This window comes from Python bivittatus, unplaced genomic scaffold (assembly GCF_059951505.1).
Source record: "Python bivittatus isolate LINGU-HERP-01145 unplaced genomic scaffold, Pbiv_v1 ctg000700_np1212, whole genome shotgun sequence".
Taxonomy (NCBI): domain Eukaryota; kingdom Metazoa; phylum Chordata; class Lepidosauria; order Squamata; family Pythonidae; genus Python; species Python bivittatus.
Window position 1 is genome coordinate 67,468,892 of NW_028277098.1, and position 22,909 is coordinate 67,491,800.

Sequence of the window (22,909 nt, forward strand, 5' to 3'; positions counted from 1 at the left end):
GAATAGTATTTTAACTCTGGAAGAATTCAAAGATATTTGGCAACCATGTACTCAGAGCTTTCTCCTAAGATTGTCTGCTACTATAAAAATGAGTTTAAAAGAGGAGATAGAAGAGGACACAACTGAGAATCAGGCTGTTTTGGATATGGATTTAAAAATGATGAGATACAACAATGATATTGACAAAGATGTTACAAAGGATTTACAAATGAAACTGGCTGATGTTTTAATAGCTGAAAGGGACACAAAAATAATAAATCAGAAGAGTGACTTGGATGTGTGGATTTCAACTCAAAAGAGTGATTTGGACAACCTTCTTATTTTGGACGTACAAAACAGATGCATTATGTTTATGAAGGAGTTCCTGAGAAAAGATAAAGAGAGAATGAAAAGAAATCAGCTTTTGGGACACTACTTAAAAGAAACATCAAGACTTTTAAAAGCAAAAAGAAGGACCATAAAGTTGGCTTACTCGATCAAGGTTAAAATATATATGATTTTTTTTCTAGTAGCTTTTAATGGCTTTTTCTTGACCAGGACTAAATGGCAAGGCTTTAAAGATTTATTTATAGATAAGATATGGGATTAAGAGATTTTTTGTGGTATTTTTTAGAGAAAGTGGTAAGCTATGGAAAGTGTTAAAGTTGTGAAAGAGTTTCTGAGAGGAGATGAAGAGAAAATAAGAAATTAATTTGTGGGATTAAAGATCAAGATTTTCAATATGTTGTTTCTCATAGCTCTTAATGAAATTTTTCTTGATTAGGTTTGAATGATGAGGCTTTACATATTTGTTTATAGATATGAAATAAGTTAAGGGAAGAAGATATTTTTTGCTGTATTTTTAAAGAAAATAAGTTACTGAATAAAGGAAAGGAAATTAATATGAAATTTATTCACTTGTTTAAGGCTAATATATATATATATATATATATATATATATATATATATATATATATATTGCTATTTCTGGTAACTCTTATTGGATTTTTACTGATTAAGATTGAATGATGAAGCTTTATTATTTGCTAATAGACAAAAGATGAGATATAGGATGAAAAGATTATTGATTGAAACATTAAGAAAGTGATAAGTTACTAAAATTGTTTGCACTTGTCTTGGTGAAGGGGGAAGTCATTTCTCTACATATCTTTTTTTCTTTTTTCCTTATATTTTCCCCTTCCCCTGTTTTTTTTCTCTCTGCGCTTTTTACTTTTTCTTTTTTATATTTTTCTAAGTTTGTATTAGTTTTTTATTTTTGTATGTTTAAACTTCAATAAAAATTATTACTAAAAAAAAAAAGTCAGGAGGAAGAGCCAAGGAAGAAGGACCCACCAAAAAGGTCTATTAATGGAAACCACTTGTCTTCAAAGACCTATATATGGAAAGGAAGGTAATTGGGGCTGCTTTCCCAGCATAATTGAGAAGGGAAAAGCAGGAGGAAAAATTGGGAGCCATCCAGACAGAAAACCTAATCAGCATCATTGCCACAGCTGAAAAATAGATTAAAATCTGAACAGCAAGGAAGATGCTGGAGGTGGATGATTACTTTAGTGACAATGGCAAAGAGATCATTTCATGGCTGATGTGGGTCTTCCAGGCTGTGTGGCCGTGTTCTGGAAGTTTTGTTTCCTAACGTTTCGCCAGCATCTGTGACCGACATCTTCAGAGAGCAGGAGCACAGACAGGAGCAGTTCTCCTGGATCATTTCATATTGCACTGGAGAAGGCTCTGATAAACCACTCCTGTATATTATCATTTGAATTGGTTCTCCACCTTTGAAAAGGTTGGAAGAAGAGGGAAAACACTGCTTGAAAAATGGAACAGCTAATTACAAATTAAGCTGCCCCTGTGATGGCTTAGGGATGACACAAAGGAAATGTCATGGGGATATGTCCTGTAAAAACAGTTTAGTGAATCATGAGGATGAACCTTAAAAGTGAAGGCTAAAACATTCAGAAGAGGCTAGAGCAGGGAAAATCTCCATAAGTGCATAGTTATCTGCAGAATTAGTATTATTCTAATTCCTGAAAATACTTCTTTGCTGTCACTAGACATGTTTCTAGCAACCATAGCCAAATTGCCAAGTCCCAATCCAAAATATCTACCTAACTTCCTTAGCTTGCAAATTTGTCTGCTGTTATACCACTACACAACACAACTGAAGAGATGGATAGGAATGCTCTTGAAGCAGAAGATTTAAAGAATGAACAGGCTGCCTTTTGAGACATTCAATCCATGAATGCAAGCAAGGGACCTAACACTATTCCAGTGCTCCCACAAGCCACATCTTTACAATACCTACAAAGCCAGCATCTGAATCTATCCATTGCAGGGCACCAGTTCTTTCTTTCAAGAGAATATGGTGCAGAATAGAGTATCACTACTGGTCTTTGGGAGTCATCTGGAGACTCTCCTGGCCCACATGCTCCAGGCCAAAACCCCTGGGTCTGGTCCTAGAAATACCACTCTGTTTGTGGACCAAGGAGTTAGTAAAGGTGTCTGCCATCTCATTGCCTTAGAACAGCTGGAAAGAAAATGCCCAAATTTAGGCTTGCCTCAAAGAAGTCATTTTATCAGGCAAAACCAGATTAGGGGATTTGCCTTTGCTCTCTCTATATATAAACTGAATAATTCTAGTAGCTCAGATGCTTGAGCCAAGTTTCTGAAATATTCAGATTTCAGTGACGTATTGGATGAAATATCCTCTAATCACAAAGACTCCACATGCCCTTAGAACACATTTTCTCGCCATTTCTAATTCCTGCCAAGTGTATACTCTTATACTGTGTGCAGAGAGACGGATTTTTGCTTCCCCATCCAGATGAAATCATGCAGAACTAAAAGTCAAAACTAAAACACAGATTTCTCTAGGGAATTATCCAACTTCAAAGACACATTGTAAAGAGAACAACTCAGGCGAAGAGTCAGGTAGCAAATGGAAGTTTGACTTCAATGCAGTTTGTCTCTGTGTGAAGAAAACCTGTGATTAAACTACAAATGTGGCAAAAGCAATTCACTCAAACACCTTGGGTGCTGCCTCTGATTTAGAAGCAGGTTCTCCAGTATACTAAAACCTGCCAATCAATGAGCGCTAATTAATAAGGAGATTGCTGTTGCCCTTTGCTTAGCGTAGACATGAAATGCTTACCAAAACAATCCAGTGGCACAATTGCTTAAAATCATGAGAGATAATCAGTCTACTTTAATCATCTAGCAAGCTCTCAATAATTAATTAAGATTTATCAGGTAAGGGCTATACAGATCAGAAAGAAGGACTATTAGTGCCATCTTATTTATCCTATTCACACACATACATGTGTGCACACAGAGGAATATTTGTTATGTTAACATACAGGGCAATGCATTTCTAGCTACTGAAAAGCTCAGTGGGGAAACGGCTAGGATTTACAGTACCAAATAGGATTAACTGTAGAGCTTTTACCATGGAAATTGTGTATGATTATTTAATCTATGAAGCTACCTATTTAGCCCTCTTAAATGTGTTATACACATCAAAGGTTGTGAGTAGACCTCTATAACCAAGTGCTTTTAAAGCAATCGTTTTAATGGGAAATAATCTCAGAACAAAAACCGTTAGATATCATCATGACTTCCTCAGATTGATCTAATATAAGGAATTCATTAAGGCCAGATTAGTTAAAGACCCAGATTGAAAACAAGCCTTGACTGACAATGATACAAATCTCAGAATTTGCTTTTCCTCACTTTTCCATACAGAGTGCCCTGTCTTATAAGTGTGAAGGGAAATAATATAATTTGCCAATAGAAGTGAATATGAACACTGAAGATGTTACCTAGCTGGGTAATGAAACATTTGCAAGAAAACAACCAAGCTCAGAAAACCCCAAGGACTCCACAATACAATTTGCTTCAATAAAAATAATAGAAAAATCCTGAGACATTATTCCTGCAAGCACAGCCTAAAATGGGATTGCTAACTTTTGATAGGCTATTCCTTTCAATGTAATTTGATCTGACCTGGGACAATTAGCAAGTGGTCATATTTCACACCATGCAATTAAATTATCAGCTTGATAATTTACATATCTAAGCATTATTGAAGGTAAAGGTGCAAGCCCAGACCACTTTGGGGGCCAGCAGGTAGGCACTTGGAAACACAAATGAGAAATCAAAGAAATGTGGCACAACTGTAAAAACATTTCACCTGAAAAACAGATTGTAGACCTGATTGATTTTCTCCTCCTCTAAATTATAACATGTCTATTCTCAGAAACCAGTATTCATCATTAACACAAAGATTATGAACACATAAGATGCTAACCATGATTTGTTTTCCATGGCTTTATGTGTTATGTGAAACCAACACATTTAGATATTGTTCAAATCCAGAAAATAAATTAATTCAGTGATCAGATTACAGTAAACATATTATGTGAATGCAGTGAAAAAGAGTCCATTTCCAACTCATCCTCATCTTTTTTTCTAACATGATTGATTCTTTAGCTTACTAATAACACTATGTCTTAATACAGTTTGCTTACTTTTGTCTTCGCATGATGCCTATGTGGTTTCTAAACATGTTTTCTTTCTTGAGACAGTTTCCAACATCATGTTAGCCAAACACTACCAACTAAATGTTAAACTGATGTTCAAGAATCCACATACACATATGCTGTAACAGCATCTCTGCATATGCTACCATGATTTGCAAATCTTTCTCCAGAACACAAACAAATGAAAAAGCTTGCAGTATTCCATAACCAAAGCTATTTGTTATAATACTTGATTCATATTTACGCATTTACTCCACTCTGTTTCTTTTTCTTGTGTTGATCTACTCCTCATCTTATTCTGTTTTAGTGTGGAGGTGGGAACATTTCTATTCCGCACCTGATACAATGAGCACTGCTACTCAGGGAGTTCCCAGGAGTCCTAGGATAATCAATAATAGCCATCATTTTCTTCCTTGCACCATCTGTTTACTTTATTAAAACATATAATAAAAATTATAGGAGGTTGTACTCTAGATTTTGCCTAATTTCTGTTTTCAACTCTGAAACTCAACTTCAACATTCTGCTTAGCTCCAAACAGGCTGTGAGCATTGTCCTCACTTGAGACCTATTCTGAACTGAACTCTGTTACCTGCATGCCTCATTAGCAGCCCTTCAGTAAACAGGGTCTGAGGATTTTTTCACAGCTGCCAAGTGTTAGCATAAATATTGAATTTTCCATTTCATCTGTCCTCCTCCTACATTGCAAAAGACTTTGCTTTAGAAAAGCAACATGCCCTTTGCACAAAGAAGGGAGGGTGGGGGAAGAGAAACAAACTAAGAATGTGAAGCTGAGTGATTTATTCTTCCTACAAGGAGCTTTGTGAACAAAAATCCAAATTGATCAGAAAGTTAAATATTCATATAACTTTATTCATTAAGATGCGTCTTGCCAAGTGGGTGAAACGAGGCAAGGGGGGAAATTAGCTTGCTTGAGAGTGTCAAAGTGATTATGTGATTAAACTGCAATTTACAATTTCTCCTTCAGAAAATGGTACTTCCTGATTTGTGTTTCTCCCCTCTTTCCTTGTAATAAGAAACTTGAAGAAAAACACTGCATGTAATTTTGAAAAGAAGTAGAACCAATCCAAGGTTTAGTCTATGTTAAAACTGCAGACATTTTATAAAGGATCAGCACTGATGTATGTTTCTCAGCTACATAGGTACAGCATAGTTTCATTTGGCTAAAGTGTACTTATACCTCTAAATCAGTGTTTCTCAACCTTAGCAACGTTAAGACGTGTGGACTTCAACTCCCAGAATTCCCCAGCCAGCATGCTGGCTGGGGAATTCTGGGAGTTGAAGTCCACACGTTTTAACGTTGCTAAGGTTGAGAAACACTTCTCTAAATGTTTCCCACTGGTTTTATGATCCTTTAAAGGAAGTATAATTGCCTACCTACTTTACAGCAGTTGAAGAAACGCAATTCTTCAGTCTTTTGATATTGTCATTTTGAAGAAATAAAGTATTACTAGAAGATTTAATGTAAAGTACAATGAACCCTTCTCAGTATGTCCCCTAATCCTGCTAGAATCCTAAACAAGACTGATTGCGCTGCATCTGCAAATCCCTGCAGCATATTTATTCAGCAGAAAGCAAAGGCCATCACAGCATTAGTACATATGAATGGGTTAATATTCCTCTTTAACTTGACCAAGATTAGCTCTGGTTTTCTTCTTTAACCCTACAAATGCAGATTTAATGCCATTGGCTCACAGGAAAAAAAAAATGCAGTTTCAATTTGCAACTTGTTTATGTACAGCATAAAGGCTTGCCCAGGTTAATTAGAAAAGACAAGTTTTCTTCAAACGAATGAGCCAGTTCACTTTGTCACCCAGTTTATTTGTACATTTTCTTTTTTTAAAAAATACATTCATATAACAATGCATAAAATCAAGCATGTCAAGGCTTATGTCAGCAGTGTAGCGGTAAAGTCCTGCCAAGGTAATAATCCACACAATACTGACAGTTACCAAGCTTGGCAGGACTTGGATGTCTTTCTGAAATCCTGCGACAGGTGTTTAGGTGTGATAGTGAAATTGTACATGCCTACAGTGAAAGCAGGCAGAAAAAGGATGCGAGGAAAGACGTGAATACAATAACAAGCCCCTGACCAGTGTCTGGCCTATACAGAAGACTTTGAGCAAAGGGTTCATGTACATAATCCATAGCTTATAGTGAAAACTCAATCACATACTTTGGGGTTTTTTTATTTAAAGAAAAGAGGCTGAGCCAATCTCAGAGCTTAAGGAAGAGGGAGTTCCTTCAAATTATCAGTCAAAAGTCATTGTTATTTCTCTGCTGTTCACCATTCCTAACCCTTGACATTCAAACCAATCACAGTATGTCCAAAAGGTTTCTCAGTCTTAAGAGAACATTAAGCTTTTTATTATTTTTTTACAATAATTTTATTGAAGATTATATTAAACAAGTAAAACTAATACAACCTAATACACACACACACACATATATATACATAAAAGTGCACAGAAAACCCAAAACGAAAGGAAAAAGGAAGGAAAAAGAAACAGAAAAAGAAACTTTCCCCTTCATCCCCAGCAAATATAGTCAACATCAACAATTTATCACTGTCTCTTAAAATACAACCAAACACATCTTCATTCCATAACTCATCCCATTTTCTATAAGCCCACCTCTAAATCTTCAGCTCTCCTTAGTTAATCAACAAGTCCAGTAAGGGTTATCAGAAATAGCAACTTAAATATTTATATCTCCATTTCCATTTAAACACATTCCCCCTAATCCCTCTTTTCAAATAAATTCCAATCCCAATTTTAAAAAAAATTAAACATTACCAAAAATAAACATCATCATCCAGTCCCAGTCAAAACAGCCATTAAAGCTGCCAGAAATACTAACCCATTATTTATATGTCAAAAATAACAGCATGTATTACAAATTAATCCATTACACCCAATTAAACATTACCAAAAACAACTATCATCATCCAATCCCAATTAAAAAAAAAAGCTAAACATCCCCAGAGATAGCGACCCATTATTTTAACCATGATCAAATAAACCAATTTTGTATTTTTTTCTTCTTTCTCCCACCGATCTTTAAGTCCCACTAATAATGTTCTAGTATCTGCTTTCTCATACTCTCTTTGTCTCTTCTCTCAAAATTCTTGTCATCTTTATCAAGATTTCCTTTTGTAATTCCAGTGTAGCAACTCCAGTAGATCCCTTTGATTCCAATATAAGAAAATAATCCACATCAGTCTTTTTATTTATTATTTGCATATCTTTTTTTAATTTTTAAGTCATCATCCAATTCCATTTGTAAATCTAATATTTCCATCTCTTTCTTATGAGTTGTAGTTTTTAAATCCACCTTGAAGTCCATTTCAGTTTTATTCAATGCAGCTTGTTCCTCTTCAATAACACCTTTTGGTCCCATTATATTCAAGTTAAATAGCTTGAAAACCTCTTGGACCCAAACATCAAACAGTTCCTTTAAAGTAGCCATCTGGTGCCCTCTAGTGTCCAATCTTCAAAGTCTTCTTATCAGCTCAAAATATAAACAAGAACTTTTCCCACAGTCTTTAAGTCTTTCTTTAATTCAAATTCATCTGAACCCTTAATCTGTTTAAAAACTTTCTGAAATCAGCCTTATAATCACCCTTTTGCTATATATTACAAAAAAGAAAATTCTACAGAGTACGTAACTTTCTTTCTTTCTAAATGGATTGAAGAGAAATACACTCAGAGAATACCAGACTTGTGGTTCTGAAAGTTTTTCAATCTTTAACAAACAATACGAAAAAATATATACTCCAAAGTGATTTAAAAGATGAGGTTTGGTCAAACTTTGAATCTATAAAAGGCTACATTAACAGCTCTGAGCACAATGGAATCCTGCAACTCTTAGCTGATCACAAGAGACTGCAAAAACATTAGTTTCTGCCATCTACTCACAAAAAATAGCTGTCCAGAGTACATATCAGTAATCTCAAAATCGTGGACTCCTTGGAGTTCTTGGAACTTGGCTGTTTTCTTGCAAATGTTTCATTATCCAGCTAGGTAACATCTTCAGTGCTAGAATGGAATGGGGTTTGCTCTCTGTTTATATACAGTGGCATGCCCTGCCAGCATTGGTGGGGGTGGGGGTGGGGGTTTTGTTTTGTTTTATTCCCCCCCCCCCCCCAGTAGTTCCTTGATTAGGGTATTGTTTTACTGCTTGATTGTATGTCTGGTGATAATCTTGGTGTTAATCTCTGCTTATCTGGGTGATGATTGCTGGTAAGGAGATGTTCTGGTCTTTTGTTTTCCTTTTTATTGTCTCTTTTGAATAGTGTGTAGATGTTGTTTATGTCTATGTGCCTGTTGATGGCTGCCTTGTCTGAATACCAAGCTTCCAAGATTTCCCTCTCATTTTTGGATTTAGCTTGGTCTAAGATGCTGACAGTTTCCCAGTTGAAACTATGGTTATGTCTGTCAATGTGTTGTGAGATTAAGTAGTTTTCATTGTGACTGCTAGCTGGTATTCATGTATGCGCTCTGCTAGCCTTCTGCCTGTCTGTCCTACATAGTGTTTGTTACAGTCCTTACACTGTATGTTGTAGATGACTCCTGTTTTTTCTTCTTGGTCTACTGGGTCTTTTGGTTTGCTTAAGATGTCTTGGAGGGCTTTAGTTGGTTTGTGTGCTATGGAGAAGCTATGTGGTTGTAATAGTCTGTTGGTAGTTTCTGAGATGTTTCTGATGTATGGCAGTGTGATCCTTTTCATAGCTTGTGCAGGTTGTGGTGTAGTATAGGTTGAGTGGTCAGGCACTTTTTGATAAAGTTGCGTGGATATCCATTTTGTTGGAAGATGTTGTATAGGTGGTCTGTTTCCTTTTTCTGATGTTCTGGGTTGCTGCACTGCATTTGTGCTCATTTGTATAATGTTCTTACACAGCTCCTCTTATGGGAGGTTGGGTTGTTACTTTGGTAATGGAGTACTTGATTAGTGTGGGTTGTCTTCTGATAGACTTGGGTTTCTAATTTGCTATTGTTTCCTCTGCTGATGAGGATATCCAGGAGGGGTAGTGTGTTGTTGTTTTCTTCCTCTCTGATGAATTTTATTCCTCTGAAGATGTTGTTGATAGTTTCATGTGTTTTCTCTAGTTGTTCCTTTTTTATTATAAAAAAGGTGTCGTCTACATACCAGATCCATACTTTAGGTTGTATGTGGGGAACTGCTATAGTTTCTAGGCATTGCATTACAATCTCTGCTACAAGTCTTGACAGTGGTGATCCCATGAGTGTGCCTCTGATTTGTTGGTAGACAGACATACAATCAGCAGTAAACAATACCCTAATCAAGGAACTACCAGAGGGGGGAAAAAATAAAACAAAACAAAACCCACACCCCCACCAACCCAGGCAGGGCATGCCACTGAATATAAACAGAGAACAAACCCCATTCCATTCTAGCACTGAAGATGTTACCTAGCCGGATAATGAAACATTTGCAAGAAAACAGCCAAGGTCCGAGAACTCCAAGGAGTCCACGGTTCAAACCTGAGCTACACATATTCTCTTCTATTGGGATCTCAAAATCTCTCCTTGATCTGGAGAGAATTTTTGGCAGTCTGGATCCAGTATCCATCTGCCTTTTCGGCCGTAATGTCTCCCACGATCTGCGGAACATCAGTTCGCCATTCCTCACCAGAAGTGATTCTGACAAGCATTTTTTCTCTAAGAACTTTTCTTAGTCATATTTGAAGATAACCAGACCTTGAGCCAGGGTTTCAGGGAGCACCTCTGCCACTGAAAGTGGTCCTTCTGCAGTGTAAAGTTTTAAAACAAAGTATGTTCTATTTACAGACAAAGAGATTATAGATATAAAAAGTTTTCTTCCAAGATGCTCGAGAGTCCTTTTATTAGAGGAGCAGAGTGTGGGGATAGACCGGTGTGTCTCAACCTCAGCAATGTTAAGATGTGTGGACTTCAACTCCCAGAATTCCCCAGTCAGCATGCTGGGGGTAGAATTTCTACTACTTCCTGCTTTCTTTACTTAGCAGAGCAGCAGGGAACAAAGAGTTCCTGTCTGCCAATGAAGGAAGCATATAAAAAACAGTATGGAGCAAGGTTGCTGGGAAGTTGAAGGAATTAGCTTCTTTACTCTTCTCAGTGACCCTGTTCAGGATTGATACTTCCGCACTGCTGTTGTAACTGAAGAACCAGAGTTCTGGTACAGTAGGGAGATAAGGAAGAAGGGAAATGAGGTTTTTATCTCGTTCTCATGAATGGGATCAATTGCTGATTTCCCATTATCGTTAGCATCAAAAAGACAGGATTCTAGGGAAGGATCAATAGGAGAGAGGTGGAGGTTCCCCCTTCCAGAGTCCTTGTGGGCGAATGCACTTTATATGGCCTATGAAACACAACCCAGGATCAGAGACAGCCTTAGGCCAAAAAAAGTTGCCTATTTCTGAGGAAGTTAGAACTAAAATGAGTTAGATAGGCCATACTGATCTGACTTGTACCCTTTACATTTTCCAGCACAAAAGAAAGAGTGTCAGTATAACTTCAGGTTATCTACAGGGTACAGAGAGCGGTGAGCTTTTATATGGTATACCTTTCAGACTCTGAGAGTCTTCTAGAAACTGAAATCACATCAGAGACTCTGTTATAGTTATGGCTCTATGTTGTTATGTCACGTGCAGTATGTATGTTTGAATGCACCCACAAAGTGCTTTACTTAAGTGTTAGTTCCTGACCCACAAATGTATTTTTTAGTTAAAGAACCTCTGAATGGCATACTTGGTAGGATTTTGTGACCACTTTATCACCAGGCACAAAAGTCAAAATCATATGCTAAGTCATCAAGCTATAATATATGGAATGAACCATTTCAGGTTTTTAATAAAATGTGTACTTTCACAATTTTACTGATTCTTAACATTTCATGTTACAAATACCAATGCTGCAATATCCTTGGTAAAATGAGTGATGTAAGTATGAAAATAAATTTTTGAAGGCCTGTGTTGGTTTATAGTGTATCTTCATAATCATGTTGTATTTGTTAAGGATGTCTGCAGGGGATGTGTCAAAAAAGTCAAAATGGCAGCCACAACTGTGCAATTGAAGCCCCATCTTTTTTATATGCATTGTGAATGCAACACATGTAAAGAAGGACAGGGCTTTGACTGTGCAGTCACAGTTTTCCTTCTGACTTTTTTGACATGCCTGCAGATGGCCCTGGTATTTCTTTGCAGAAAATTTTGCTATATTGATTATTCAGAACGCGATCCTCTGAAAAAAGGGGAATCAGATCCAAACATTTGATTTGATTATGTGCCATCAATCAATGTTGAGTCTTAGTGACTACACAGATAGATTTTCTCCAGGAGAATCTCTCTCTAACCTGGTCCTTCAGGACTTCCAAGAGTGCACCCACTGCTGCTGTAATTGAGTCCATCCACCTTGATGCTAGTCTTCCTCTTCTTCTCTTTCCTTCCAGCTTTCCTGGCATTATAGACTTCTCCAGAGAGCTAGGTCTCTGCATAAAGTGTCCAAAGTAGGATAATTTGAGCCTGGTCATTTGTGTCTTAAGTGAGAACTCTGGGTTGATTTGTTCAATGATCCATCAGTTTGTTTTCTTGGCTGTCCAAGGTATTCTCAGGAGTTTTCTCCAACACCACAGTTCAAAGGCATCAGTACTCTTCCTATTCTGCTTCTTTAAGGTTCAACGTTTGCTTCCATAGAGTGTCACAGGGAATACCATGGCTTCCATGATTCTGACCAAAACATAGATATATTTAAAGTAGATTCACTGAAATCAGTGGGACCTAAGTTAATGAATCCTACTTAATTCTATCTCGTTGCTTTCAGTAGGTTTGCTTTAGCATTACCTAAGTCTGAAGTAAAATTCATGGAATTATAGTATACTGTTAACTCAGACCTTCCTATGTTGTTTAAAACATAAAGGCCTATGGCTAAGTTGTTATTGAATAATCAATTTAAATGAAAAATCATAGAACACATGCAGCACTAGTTGTATTGCTAAGGAGTGAAAGCAGCTTTCTTAGAAAGTCATTTTCTTAGAACTTGGCAGATGCTTTTATTATATTAACTAACTACTTAATCTTTTCTACCATGGATGGTCAACAAAGAATATTCAATTTATGTCATGTTTTCCTTGAATGCATTTGTATAGCATATAAGACCTTAGCAGTGCAGCTGGCTGTTCAAACATTATTAGAGAGTTGATGGACCACACTGTTCTGAAATGTAAAAACATTCAATCTTGTGCACTGTTTGAGCAGTTTAGTTAATCATGACATTGTTGCCTTCTTAGCTTTCTGGCAAAAGGCAATACTACAATGCATCTTCTACTATAAACCACTCAAAGGATTTTGTGTTTAGTTGTAAATAAATAAATTAAGGGAGAATGGACTTCATCCACCCTCATGGCAATTTTGAAACTGTATGGGAAATATGACCCAATGTAGAATGTAAAATCTATATACACGTACAGAAGATTTTAAAGATCTATATACAGTCGAAAACTAGAGTCTTTCCTTTTAGGTTTGAGGGACAGACAGTTGAAAAAAACTTACGGAACTTTATTTTTATATATGATGACAGCAGCAAGACTTTTATATGCACAGAGGTGGAAAGATAAGATATTACCTATGGTGGAAAAATGGTTGGTGAAGTTGATGGAGTTAGCAGAGATGGCGAAATTGACAGTGTTGATTTGTGGTAAGACACTGTGTAATTTTAATACTCTCTGGAAACCTTTTTTGGACTTTTTGCAAGTTACTGAAAAAAACAAAGTTTTGTTGTATGGATTTGATGATTAGAAATAATATGGATCAATAGAAATAATGGAAGTTGTTTTTTAAACTTAGAGTAAGAGTTGGATGTATAGTGTACTTATATCTGTTGTGAGAAGGGTCAGAAGTCAATTCTTTTTGTTCTTTCTTTTTCCTTTTTGCACTTTTAATCTTTACTATTTTCTCTCGTTTCAACTTTTATTTTTTCCTTCTTTTTCTTAATATTAGTTCTTGTCAGTTTTTATTGTTTTTTCTCAAAACTTAATAAAGTTATTATAAAAAAAAAAAGAAAACTACAACCCAATGTGTACCCAAGTCATACAGTGTACGTGCGTGGTAGCACGAGGTAGCAAAAAGCAAAATCTTTTGGTACATTCTACCCAAGCTTCATTTTGCAGGCCAGAAGAAAGTTTTCAAGGGTAAATAGCAAATTCTAAATGAGAACTGGACTATTTGCCATGAACAACAATTAAACAAATAAACAAACTAGATCTATTCTAACTGCAAGGCAATCATATTTAGTCCAGTGTTCCCTAACCTGGACTATCTCCACATTACCTTTCAGAATTCTCAGTAATGGTCATGTTGGCTGGCAATGTCACACATTTAGAGACTACCCGGGTGGGGAAAATCATTGTCTATCTAGAAGTGCCATCTTTGTCAATGATGACAATTTTCAAATGTACTCTATACTGTCTTTTCTTCTTTTTTAAAAAATACATAAACAAGCACACTTGTTTTTTAATATGATTTGTCTGATAGATGCTTTTTTTGTGTGTGTGTGCAACTTTCCCTAATATATATGTTTTGTTACCTATTTTGGACCCAATAACTTCACTGCAAAATTCTGAAATCAATCCATATATTAGCCTGAAATGTGCAACATAAGCTGTTTACTTAAAATGAAGACCCATAAAACTTCTTCCTTATCCTCAAGGCATTGCCCATTCTAGTGAGATTTACCCTGGTATCAAAATTTCAATTTCTAAAAAGGAGCAAAAAAACCAATGCCAATCATATCTTGTTCACCCATTTTTCTAAAATACCATTTCCAGGTCTTTTAAGAGCTGTTAGAGGTTATTACCAGAGCAGGGTCAAGCTGATATAATGAATCTCACCTGCAAATCTAGTTTGATCTGAATTGCATTGGAACTCAAAGTATGTAGAGTTTTAAAAAAAAATCATTAACTTCCACTGCATATTTTTTTCCTATGAAGTAAAAGCAAGGAAAGAATGATGGTGCATTGCTCAGTATATACTAAGGGTTGTTCCAAGTTTATTCAAAGTATTATTCCAAGTTATATCATTTCTTCAGGTTCCATCTATATTACGTCTGTTCTGTCCTAACTGAACAGACAATTCTGAGATATGTTTTAGATACTTGAGCTGTTGACATCTTAAAATGCCTTAGACAGGAAAATAGAAGCTTTGAAAATGACCTGATCTTCCAAGTGAATGGAAATTAAAGCCTTTTAAAGACTCGTTAGAATATCACTGGTATTTTTAGAATATACATCTCACACAGTATTTATCCACTTCATTCTATATGAAGGTACATTTTTCATTTTCTTACTTCTTGATAGAAAGAATTCTTGAGCCACTTGGCTATCCATGTAACCTTCTAAAATGGCCCAGTATAATGAACATGAGAAAAAATATTTCAACTGTACAATAAATAGATAAGATGCAAAAGTCACTTAACTAGGATATGGCAACCTTTTTGCTCCCAAAGATCACATTAGTGCCAGGAGCATTCTCATGTGTTTTCACAGACATCCATATGCATACATTTATATAAAATCAATCACACATATTTACATACATGTATTCCACATCCCACTCCTTTCCAAGGATCTGCAGCATGGCTCTTGGAAGACGAGATAAGAAAAGATGAGCCTTATTTATTGCTAATGGCAGAAGACTCTGCAACCTGAACCTAATGAACAAAAACTGGAAAAGAAGAAGAAGAGGAAGAGGAAGAGGAAGAGGAAGAGGAAGAGGAAGAAGAAGAGGAAGAAGAAGAAGAAGAAGAAGAAGAAGAAGAAGAAGAAGAAGAAGAAGAAGAAGAAGAAGAAGAAGAAGAAGAAGAAGAAGAAGAAGAAGAAGAAGAGTCGTCTATTCTTGCACCGTCCCAAGGATAAAGTCTTCAGCTGTCAGGTGGACCAGACAGACTAGACAGGAAATATGACCAGATGAGCTAATTCTATTTTATTGTAAGGCTGCATTAACAGAATCTTGCAAGTCTGAAAGTATAAATCTCCCACCATCTCCTCCACAGTCCAAGAAGTTAGGGAGGGTCCCTTCTGAGCCTCTTTCTCCAGCTGTGGGCTATGCCCTCTCTTATCTGACCATTCCCTAGATAGCATCTCTTTGCCCCGTTTCTCAAGGTCTTTCTCACATACCATTATATCAGCCCTCGCTCCCAATGAACCTTCTATATTCTTTAGAACTCCCTCAAAAGTTTGGGTTCACCAGAAACCCATTGACACCTGTTTAACAGATTGCAATTCCCTTATAATTGTGTTTAAGCTTACTGTGTTATTTTACAAAGGCATTTCCATCTAGCTGGTAAACATTCAGCTTTAGTATACATTTTTTCACTATAGTCTAAAAGTAATAAATCATAGAAGAACTGAAACAAATTCATCCAAAACCCAAGGAACCTAAGAATTTAAATGAATGTCATCAATTTCTCCTCTTTTTCAGGGTCACTGTTCATTCACTCTTCCATCCTCCAGAGTAAAGCCTTTCTCCTTTTTCATTCTACCAGGAGGCCAGACACTCCAAGGATTGCTTTTCCACCAAATCTGCTACCTAGGGACTTCTGTGGGACTTGAGGCTGAACAGTTCTTGGGAGTGAAAGTGGAACTTCTACGGCAATTGATGGTACACTGAGCTTTCCATGGAACTGGCATCAGTTGAACCTGACTGTTCTTCTTTAGAACTCCCTCAAGAGTTCAGGTCAGGTTGGAACCTGAAATCAAGACATGGGAAAGAACAGAGGATGATAGCTGAGATGAACTGTTTTGCTTTTCCTGAGCTTCCTACTCACCCCCCCTTTTTTTTTTAAAGTCCAGCAATGTACTGTTTCATTTTTCCAGTCACCTGAAGTAGTAGGGTTCCACCCCAGCACTCAAATAGTCAATAGGTTATTGGGTTATTTGGGAGCTGAGGGCAAAATCTTTCTATGTGGAAAGACTGGATGAACAATGAAATGATGTACTTTTGGGGAGAGAGAGAGAGAGAGAGAGAGAGAGGAGAGAGAGAGAGACTGAGACTTTGACAGGTTTTGAACCAGCTATCATCTTCTTACAAGGCCAAAAATGAAAATAATAGCACTTTTTCAAACAAATTTTATTAAAATGCATAAGCTTTTGTGAACTACAGCTTACTTCATCAAATGCGTGAACTGGCTAAATTGATGAAAGATTTAAATTGATCTTCATGACGAGGTTTAACCTTCTACCTCTAAAGTTATAGAGCTAAATCTTTTTATCACTTTAGGTCTATTTATAATTGTTTAAATATCAAATAGGAGGAATTTGATAGTTGAGATAAACTAGTATCTGAGTTTAATCAAATGCGAAACTCAGAGTAATAGTTTTTGCATGAAACATTAATAATACAACAATAATGTGATCTTAAAATCAGTTTCTACCACCTTCCTAAAATTGTTGTGCAGAGTACAGCAATGCTCCCAGAAAAACTTTGCCCAGGGAAAAATACACATCAGCATGAGAGATTTATAAAATGCAGTGTCCATTTCTTGTTCTCCAAAGAAATCCAGCCAGAAAATATAAACTAGCTGTTTGTTTATTGATGCAAAACTTCATAAAATACAAGTTACATATAAAATATAGAAAAAAAACACTTCTCCTTTATTTTAGCATCCAAGACTTATCTGCTCACAAGCTTAATAAAGTCTCTAGCCAAAAACTCTCAGAGAAGAGGTACACTACTTGGTTACAACTACATAACCCATAAAAATACCTACATAATGGCTAACGCTATACTGAGAGGCTGGGCATATAATCCTCCCATTATATTACCACTCCATACCCCCCCACTGGGTAACTAGCATACACACACCAATAGGTGGCAGTAATTAGCAGTATACGTGCACAACACACAATAACAAGTTACACTAACAATAACAAGTTTGTCACATGACTATAGTTTTAGCCTAAACACAGTTTTGCAGATAACGAGATGAATCCTTTCCCATGAGAAAATCCTAACAAAAATATGTTCAACAAACTGGCTAATGTCCAGGCAAAATCACAATTTAAGCCCTAAAGAAAACCTGAGGTTAAATAAGTTAAAGCACGTTCAATCAATATAACCCAAGGGTGTAGTCAATCAAATGTGCTAGGAATCCTGCAATAATATATATAAGAGAGTCCTCTCTTACTCCCCAGCAATTAATATCCAATGGCATGAAATATAGTGTATGTATAATGTAACATGATTCTAATTGTGATTTATAAATGTTCCTTCTGTGAATCTTAAATCTATTCAAACTCATGGTCATCTTTACCTTTTATTGCCCTGGGACAGTGTTGTCCAAACTTGGCCACTTTAAGATGAGTGGACTTCAACTCCCAGAATTCCCCAGCCAGCATAGGGCTGGCTGGGGAATTCTGGGAGTTGAAGTCCACTCATCTTAAAGTGGCCAAGTTTGGACAACACTGCCCTGGGAGGAAGAACATTTTGTGGCAGCACCAACACTCCAATTTCCTCTCCCAGTCAGTTCACTCATCTTCTTTACTATGTTTCAAAACTAAACATTTTTAAAATACTTTTTGTTAACCCCCCCACCCACCAAATTTCTCCTTGTAATGACCTTTGCCTATTTTGCCACCTGATTTTGATCACTAATGCCTTGTGATTTTATATATTTGGATTATATATAATTGTTTGATCCCCCCCCCCCCAATATTGTAAGTCCTGCTCTTACTTTATGATATTAGATAGTATCATGATGGCAGTTGTCATACACAACAGGTTTTGGTCAGAAGTGTTACTATCTGTATAAACTGGATTTAGCTCATAGGTTATACTGTTACTGATGCCTATTTTGTGCTTATATTTACTCTTAGTTTTCATATATGGTCAGTGATCAAAATAAAATTTGACTCTGACAGTTCAACATCTAGATTCTCTGGACGTTTTTAAGCAATTCAATAAATATTCCATAATGTTGTCCCTTTGGAAATGAAATGCTCTGAGACCCCCCAAACATCCATGTTTCTGCCTCCCCATTCTCCTCAGTCTTTAAATTACTTTAAAAGCATGTTACATGTTGCCACTCAGGCACGCTCTGCAAATTCATTTTAAGCATTCAGTGTCTGGCAAGAAGAAATAAAATATTCTCATTGGAGCTATAAGTAACATTATGGTTTGTTTTTCAGAATATGTTTTTTTTTTTAAATCTCCTTGTGCTAAAGTAGTGTTGGTGTTTTGCCAGTCAACAGATGTGGGGAGAGGGGGGTGAGGAGAGAGAGAATAAAGAAAACATTACTTTCCTGCAATAACTCATGGAGTTGACTGTCCTTCCTCGATGTTTAAATTTCTATTTATAAGAGCAAATCAATGTTGCTATCTTGGCTGGCAAAGGACGCTGGCTGACCAGCCAGAATGGCAGGTGTAAAGGAGTGTGCATTAAATATTAATTTACATCAGACAAAGGGCTATTTTGTCTTTGTCACTCTGGCAGCACAAATGGAAAATCCATGCAGCCTTTTCAATTAGGCTGTACTGACAAGGTTCTAATCAATGGAGGAGGCGGCAGGGATCCATGCCGTAGCAAGTGAAGTAAGAGCAATAAACTATGAGCAACGCAGGTAGAGCCATCGTGTACCAATCAAATATTTTATCTAGCCGTATTGGGCTGAACATCCAGTGAATATGTGAAAAACATGAGACTTTTAATCTTTTAAAATCTCTTTTACACTAAGCCTTTGATTTCATGCATAAGCCATTAAATTGAATGCCAATGATGGATCTACTTGTCTGCTGTTGGGAATTCTGGGAGTTGAAGTCCACATATCTTAAAAGTTGCCAAGGTTGAAAAACATTGATCTAGACCAACAGAAAAGCTTAGACTTATCTAGATCATACCAGCTTGAAGTACTAATTCTATAGAGATTCTTACATTCAGTGGGATATACTGCATTAGGACTGTACTAACCAAAGATGGATTTGTGGATGAAGAGGTTTCTCTATATATACAGAACCAATATGGATATCTATTCAAAACAATAGAAACTGCAGTGATGTAAATGAAATGAAAGTAAATGGGACTTTGTGTACTGTATATTACAACTTCCACAAGGTAGTCTGTGTGATTCTATGTGATTCTTCTGTGATTCTTCTATGTGATTCAATACATGCCTGGAAAAAGAAGTAACTACCCAGAAACACTGTAGTCATTCCAGCTATGTTCTGCAGCATAATCCATCAATGTTCTTCAGAAGTAGAATTTACTACTGAATGCCCATAACCTAAGAATAGAAATGTTCTGCCAAACATTTATATTAAGGCAATCGAATAACTAAAGAAGGAGAGTTGATTACCCAACTATTTTAAACAATTGATCGATTCTATTTACATTTGTATAGTGCTCTCCTCAGATTTTGATGAAAATAAATGTTAGCATACTTTGCAAAGGAAAAACCATCTGTTACGTTTTGTCAGCAATTTCCTTTTCCAGTAATGACTATGAAAAAAATTCCCAGTAAATAATATATGTGCTTTTAACTAACAGCCTTACTAATTGGAATACTGAGCTGGTACTACTTAATCCAATAAATATTTGACTGATCTATCAATTAAAACAGCTCTAATTTTTATCAGAATATCTGCAGATACATAACAGAACATGATCTATCTATATACCGCTAAAACTCTGTGTTTGTCTGTTTGTAACCTCAAGTTAGCCCAAATGGTGCATTATACTGCAACAATTTTTTAATCAAGGAACCTAAAATCCACTAACGTAAAGAATGCGTAAAAAATCTGGGACCTATTACTCCTGTGGAAATGAAATTTCCACAATGTCCAGACCAGTTTTATTTGCAAAGTTGTGGCTGTTGCAGTGTCCCCATGGTCACATGATTGTGATTTCCAATGCTCCCTACCAGCTTCCCACAAGCAAAGTCAATGGGGAAGCCGGCAGGAAGTCAGAAGTCAGAGTCCCACTCCCACTGCTTTTTTGTCCACCGTGGTCATTCTGTTTGTTGTTTAGGTAAGTAAATATTGACTTGTTACTGAAGTACATTTGCCAGTACAATTATTTTTCTATTTATGATATATGTTCTTCTTAGATGGTCATGGGATCGTCCAGCATTGGGGTAAAAAAATATGGTCAGCCTAAAATTTAATGCTCATTGTGGTCACATCAGACTGTACTACCTTTGTCAAAGTCTGCACACTCAATCCCAAAATTCAGTAAATCCTCTGGAGACCAAAAGTTCCATCAGAGATTTCTTTATTCAGGAGAAGCATACAGCGTCATAGTTTGTTGAGTCTAATTCTACAAAGCAAAACCTTGTCCTTTTAAGCCCAAATTCCCCCCCTTCTAGGTTTCCTTTCCCGCTTGCAACTTTTCGCGCCTTGCCCGTCCTCACACCTCCTGGCCTTGGATGTCTGTTTCAAGATAGAGATAACGGCACCTGGCCTCCTCTCCCCGCTTTTTATGGCAGGTCAAGCAACCGGTTTAAAATAACATTCCAACTATTCTACTATTGATCTATGCTTAGCAATAAAAGTAAAAGAAATAAAAACAATTGAAGGTTCTGGTTTGCGTAGATCCTGACATGCCGCCCTCCAACAGAACGAATGTTCCTACATTCAAAAGAGAATCTAGAAAAGAAAAATACATACATCATAATAATCAGTAATTTGATCATTTAGGTTTGTCAGGGTATTTTGAGTGAAAGCGGGCAATTAGTTTAGGGGCTTTAACATTAACACTGTCCACCCATTCATGGTGAGTTTTAGGAAAATGTTTCCATTGAATTAAATATTGGAGTTTGCCTTTATATGTTCTAGAGTCCAAAATGTCTTTGACTTCGAAATGGCTTTGTCCTTCAATCATGATGGGTGTTGGTGGTGGTGTTTCTGGATGCCAAGTATCAGATTGCTTGAATGATTTTAATAGATTTGCGTGGAAAACAGGATGAATGTTTCTATAATGTTTTGGCAAAGACAATTTGAATGCTACAGGATTTATAACCTTTTCAATTGGAAAGGGCCCCACATATTTTGGGGCGAGTTTTTTAGATGGTTGGGAAGATTTTAAATTTTTGGTAGAAAGCCAGACTAGGTCACCTACCTTCCAAGGAGGGTTTGCAGTGCGTTTTCTAACAGCGAATTTTTTGTGTTGGCTTTTTGCATTTTCTAAAGATTTTACAATTAGTGGCCATAGACTTGTAATGTTATTTATCCACTGGTCAGCTGAAAGTTCAGGAAGGTTTTTAAGTGGTAACTCTGGAAAAGGCGGGAAGTCTTGACCAGAAGCAATCTTATATGGTGTGAATCCAGTGCTTTGGTGTACTGTGTTGTTATAAGCCACCTCAGCAAAAGGAAGAAGTTCAGACCAATCATCTTGTTGATGATTAGTGAAGCATCTTAAATATTGTTCCAATAAAGAGTTAATTTTCTCAGTCGATCCGTCCGTTTCCGGATGAAAACTGGAGCTTAAAGCCTGTGTAGATCCAATTAATGTAAGAAATTGCCTCCAAAATTTGGAGGTGAACTGTGGGCCGCGATCTGAAATCACCCGCTTGGGGGCGCCATGGAGGCAGTAGACATGTATTATGAACAATTTAGCTAATTTTTTAGCATTCGGAATTGATGTACACGGAATAAAATGCGCTTGTTTAGAAAACAGATCATTTACAACCCAAATAGCTGTGTTGTGATTGCTTACAGGTAAATCCACAATAAAGTCCATAGAAACTTCTTCCCAAGGTTTTTTAGGAGATGCCACTGATTGAAGATGACCCAAGGGTTTCCCCCCTCTTTTCTTTGACATTGCACATACAGGACAGGTCGAAACATAGTCAGAAATGTCTTTTCTCATGGTTGGCCACCAAAATTGTCTACATAGTAAGTGTAAGGTTTTTATAAAACCAAAATGCCCCGAAGTTTTATCATCATGTCCCTTTTCTAGGATTTGTTTACGAAGTGAGAGTGGAACATACAGTTTGTCTGCCATCCACCAAGCTTGGTGTTCATGGGTTAGGGTGTTTTTATTATTTAGAAACCATTCATCTGGTTCTGGTTTGCGTAGATCCTGACAACCTTTCTCTCAAACAATGACCCAGTGGGTCATAGGGTTATCTAGTATTGTTCTAAATGTATCAAAATAGCTTGATAATATTTTTATTCCAGTGCTTCCAAAGAAATTTGACAATAAAATCATTGTAAACAACTTATTTAATGCTAAATTAAATAATTTTTCATCTAGTTCAAAATTAAAACAAAGTGCCTCTAAATAACAGAATTTTAATAAAGTCTATTAAAATTAGACTACTTCTTGGGATGGGGGGGCAAGGAAAGTATAGCGTTTGCAGCTGATCCAGA